This window comes from Otolemur garnettii, unplaced genomic scaffold (assembly GCF_000181295.1).
Source record: "Otolemur garnettii isolate 467f Iridium unplaced genomic scaffold, OtoGar3 scaffold00065, whole genome shotgun sequence".
In the NCBI taxonomy this organism is placed as follows: domain Eukaryota; kingdom Metazoa; phylum Chordata; class Mammalia; order Primates; family Galagidae; genus Otolemur; species Otolemur garnettii.
In genome coordinates, this window is record NW_003852460.1 from 7,900,082 (window position 1) to 7,905,571 (window position 5,490).

The following is a 5,490-nucleotide window of genomic DNA, read 5'->3' on the forward strand; positions in this document are numbered from 1 at the left end:
AAAAAAAAAAAAAAAAAAGAGTTCTGTTTCCTGGGATGTTAATATTCCACACAAAAAATTTGAGCTGTTGCCTGCAGAAGATTCTGAGGTTCATAGAAATATGTTCACAACTAAACTAGCTCAATTATAGAGTCAGGGGTATTGCTTTAAAGTGGGAAAGTCGGTCTGTCTTTGATCATCTGTGATCCAGTATATCACCTGTGGAGTTACAGATCACAAAGGTCTAATATTTCAGTTTAGATGGTTCTACCTAAGTTGATGTACACTGTGGGTAATGAGGATCTTACTCAAATAGTTAATTTGGTTAACATTAAATCAACTAGGGCCAATGGTCTCTAGCAACATATACTAAGATGCCCCTTGCCCCTTTTTATAAAAATTTGTGAATTCCCTCAGAAGGAAAGCATCATTAGGACAGAACCCATGTCTGTCTTTTTTCCCCATTGGATTCAAAGCAGCTAACACTATGCTTGCTAAATAATAGTCACAACAAATGTTTGCTAAAGAAATGGTGAGTGGACAGGTGGGTAGGTAGATGAGGGTTCCTCTAGAGTTTGGGAAAATAATTTGGTACTTTAATTCCAAATCCTGAAAATGAATTTAGATAGTACAGTGTTCTCAGATTCCACAGCTGTACTAGTGTTGCCTGAAAGTGGTAAGTTTCCCAGTTCTCTTCAGTTACGTGGCATTCTGATATTTTATGGAAGGTACCAAGTAATAAGCCTATCTGTCTCCTCTGCCAGAGAGCCCAATTCCCTCTTGTACATGAGCTGAAAAGAAAAGCCTCAGTCCCAGGGATATCTATGTCTTCTACTCTTTGCCTGGAACGATGCTGTTACATAGTGGCAGATGAAATTAGCACACCCTTGTTTGGGGGCTGCACACAAATAGAAAACACCAAGTTCAGGTACTGGTAATAAGCCTGCCCCCATCATTCACAGCACTATCTGAAATCACTAACTTTAAAACTTGTGTCTGAAGGAAATACCCTGTTCGTAACCAATTGCACATATCAAGACTGAAAAATACAAAGTATAAGTTGCTGACCGACAAGCATTTTCTTCTAGCACTAAAGTACAAATAGGGTTTCTAAATGAGGACTCTAAAGTAGTTTTTAATTATTTGCATTTTGTAGTAGAGCAAAGTATTTCTTAAACACATAAAGCCTGGAATTGTAATTTAGTGTCCATTTTAAGCAGCTCTCTAGGAATGTAAAAGGAAATTGCAAAAATGAGTTCAAATCAAAATACAAAAATCTCGGGTGAATTTACTGAGCACATGTAGAACTAAGTGTCAGAAAGAGGGTGGATGGGAGTGTAGGGACTTTAAAGGAGAAGTACTTTGGAAATCTCTGTTGCCAGTTATTTCCACTGTATTTTCTAGGACGCTGGCAGCCATTTTACCTACTATGGATATCACACAATGGAATTTGGCAATATCCATGGCCATTTAAAATTGTTAACAAACCTCAATCATATCAATTAAATCCTTTATAGAATTTTAAGGCCAGGAGTGGTGGCTCATGCCTGTAATTGTTGCACTCTGGGAGGCTGAGGTGGATGGATTGCTTGAGCTCAGGAGTTAGAGACCAGCCTGAGCAAGAGCAAGACCCTGTCACTACTCAAAATAGAAAAATATGCCAGACATAGTGGTGGGCACCTGTAGTCCCAGCTACTTGGGAGCCTGAGCCAAGATGATTGCTCAAGCCCAAGAGTTTGAGGTTGAACACTACACAGCTGTAAGCAATGTTAAAAACAAAACAAAATCGCCTCAGCTATATATCACAACTATTAATGTGTTCTGCAGATTTTTTTTAAAGGCTGGAATGAATTCAAATTGACCATGTGTATGCTGTCTTTGGCAATCATCTGGTTTTCCAAAACAGTTATAAAAATAAACACTTGCTCATTGCTACTAGTGTATACAATGTCTCTATAGGGTAGTTTGTACTGTTAAGATAAATGCTTGGGACCTTTAAAAAAATGTTATAGTTCTTTACTTACCACGTTCTGCCAGTTGTAAGAAATTTGAGAGTCATGATGATGGCTGGAGTGGGGAACTTAAGACCTAATTAACATCAAAAATAGCGTCTAGAGTTAGTTGACAGAAGGAAAGCCAGGCTGGGGCTGTGAGGCTTGCGAGGTTAAATTTTTCTGTCTTTCTGCTGCAGATTCTCATAGTGCTTCCTTCGGATAGAACATCTTGCCTGTGCTGAAAGCTCTTTGGCCAAGATGGGTGACAAATATGATACAAAAGAACTGAGGCAGAAATTAAACTTTTCCTCTAGTGAGGAAGAACCTGAGAGCAAAGGGCAGAAGACAGCACAAGAAAGCAGGCAAGCCCTGAACCAAACCCCAAAGAAGCGTAAAGGTCAGGACTTAGAGTCAAAGCTCTCACCGCCCAGTACTCCCCTTAAAAAGATACATGAACTCCACATATCTGAGGAAAACGAACTTGATATATCTGAGGAAAAAAACAAAAGTCCAGATCAGGTTCTGAAGACTGTAGCGTTGCCACCTCTCAAATGTCCTCAGACACCAACCCGACCAAAGAAAAGGAACATGCTGCTTCACAGTGACCGCCCTTCTACTCCTGAAAGCACTTCAAGCCTGTTGTTGCTTTCTCCCGTAAAGAAGCGTCCACCCAAGAGCTCTAAGCATGTGACACTCACACCTGTTCCCTTCGGGGATGAGATGGCTTCATTGGCTCTGGTCAATATTAATCCCTTCACCCCAGAGTCCGATAGAAAGTTATTCCTTCAATCCAGTGGCAAGAGGAAAATCCAAGGAGATCTTGAGGAAGCTGGTCCAGAGGAAGGCGAAGGGCCGTCTCCCAAGAGATGTGTTCTCCGAGAAACCAACATGGCTTCCCGCTATCAAAAAGAATTCTTGGAGGTAGAAAAAATTGGGGTTGGAGAATTTGGTATAGTCTACAAGTGCATTAAGAGGCTGGATGGATGTGTTTATGCAGTAAAGCGCTCTATGAAATCTTTCACAGAGTTATCAAATGAGACTTTGGCTTTGCATGAAGTTTATGCTCATGCAGTTCTTGGGCATCACCCCCACGTGGTGCGCTACTACTCCTCGTGGGCAGAAAATGATCACATGATCATTCAGAATGAATACTGCAATGGTGGCAGCTTACAAGCTGCTATAGCTGAAAACACTAAGTCTGGTAATCATTTCCAAGAGCCAAAACTCAAGGATATCCTTCTACAGATTTCCTTTGGACTTAAGTATATCCACAGTGCTGGCATGGTGCACATGGACATCAAACCCAGTAACATCTTCATTTGCCACAGGATGCAAAGTGATTCCCTTGGAGTCTTAGACGAAGTTGAAAATGAAGCTGATTGGTTTCTCTCTGCCAGTGTGATATATAAAATTGGTAACCTGGGTCACGTGACATCAATAAGCAAACCCAAAGTAGAAGAAGGAGACAGTCGCTTCCTGGCTAATGAGATTGTACAAAAGGATTATCAGCAGCTTCCCAAAGCAGACATATTTGCCTTGGGATTAACAATTGCAGTGGCTGCTGGAGCAGAGTCATCACCTGCCAGTGGTGCTGCATGGCACTGTATCCGAGAGGGTAACTTTTCTGCTATTCCTCAGGAGCTCTCAGAAGACTTTGACAGTCTCCTCAAGAGTATGATCCACCCTAATCCAGGAGAGAGACCTTCCGCAGCAGCCCTGGCCAGAAATCGAGTTCTACGGCCCTCCCTAGGGAAAGCTGATGAGCTCCGGCAGCAGCTGAATTTGGAAAAGTACAAGACAGCCACACTGGAAAGGAAACTGAGAGAAGCCCGGCAGGCCCAGTTCCTACAGGGACACCCTGAGGTCGCTGAGGCCCACACACCATCTGGAAGCAAGAAACGCTTGGTGGGAAGAAAAAGTGAAAAAAAGTCTTCAAGCTCTAACCTGGGGTGAGCATGAGCCTCTGAACTAAAAGAAGAAGGGGAACCACGGCCCTTGGTTTGACCTATGGATTAAGAGGTGGCTTTTGCCAGTTGCCCTGCCAAGGACCCCGAGGGACTCCAACTGTATGTAGAAAGGAATAAAATTTGGTTTTGAGTTGAAGATAACCTCTTACAAGAATATGTACTTGGATTTAAATAGTTCTCCCCAGGTTTTATGATGCTATTCCTAAAAGAATTCCCAGTCCCTTTGAGGAAGTGGTTCTCCTAATGTATATACACCCTTTGTCTGATACTGTTAGTTATTAAATAAATGACTTCACCATTAGGTTAGCTAGGTAAAAGTAAACATGTATATAATGTGGCATTTCTGAGCTGGTTAATTTCCAGAACAGAAATATTAGAGGCAGAGGAATGAAGGAAAATTAACACAGCTGTCCTCCTCAGACTGCCCTCACCCTCTCATGGTTGTTGTGATTGCTCTTGATATTCTGGATCTACTTTGGCTTTGTTTCCTGCTATTTTATCATTATCCATATACTTTTCCTGTATGTAGACACGTTTAAAGGAATAGAATGTTGTATTTTCAAATAAAGATTATCTTGTCCAAAGCTGAATTATGGGTAAAGCATTATTTATTAATAGGTAGCCAACAAAGAATGAGAAATTTGTTGGAAAACATTTTATGAATAAATAGGTAAGAGAATTCAGTAGGTTAGTAACTAATGTGTCTTGGCAACAAGGCCCAACATCAGAGACCAGAGCTAATAATGTTCAGGCACTGCTATAACATGTTAGTCACAACGATATTTGATAAATTCTATTTATGTCATCTTAATGAATGCAAACTGTTAACAACTAATGGATCTTTTCTTAAATTTTACCCTCATTTTTAAAAGCTAAGTTTTTTTAATTGAGTAAACCCTCACACTAAGAAAAATAGTGTCTAATTAAAAAGGTGAAGAATAAAAGGGGTGAACTTGAATGAACTTGAACTACTCTAACTACTTTTTTTTATTACTACATAAGTTTACAATGAAAAGTAAAATTTTAAAGTGACCACAGATTAAATACACTAGTCAAGTTTACTACATAGTAACTTCCTAATGACAAAGGTTATTTGTGCTAATTTTCATGACTTCCCATCTGAACGTTGATTAGGAGCAACAAATGTTTATTGAATTGCATTGGCATTAGAGTGGCAGGACTAACTGAAGTACTCCACTCCATTTGACTCCAAACTCAGACCATTTCAAAGATATTCCAACCAGATCACATTAGAAACCATCATTGTAATTACATTTGACTTTTACTTTGGATTACAAAAAGAATTTCTAATGCAATTCAATCCTAGTTCATTAAGTAATAGAACTCTTGGTGCAGTTATCATGCACCAAATACATAATAATTCTCCACATGACACACTCCCTACTATGTAAGTGATCACAATGACATTCACACACAAAATCTACATACTTCTAATCCAATTTGAAGTATGTTAGGTAACTGTCAGCTTTGAAAGATCAAATACTGACCATGAGATGAAACCTCAACATCTTTGACAGTATTCAGTTTTC

The 5,490-nt window shown here is 39.8% G+C and overlaps 1 protein-coding gene and 1 pseudogene across 5 annotated transcripts in view; one reads left to right on the plus strand and one right to left on the minus strand.

Annotated features, from left to right (window-relative positions):
- MID1 (midline 1) overlaps positions 1-5,490 on the minus strand; it is a 365,744-nt gene that overhangs the window by 100,347 nt on the left and 259,907 nt on the right. The gene's annotated exons all lie outside the window — the stretch shown is intronic.
- On the plus strand, positions 2,232-3,926 carry LOC105887298 (annotated as a pseudogene).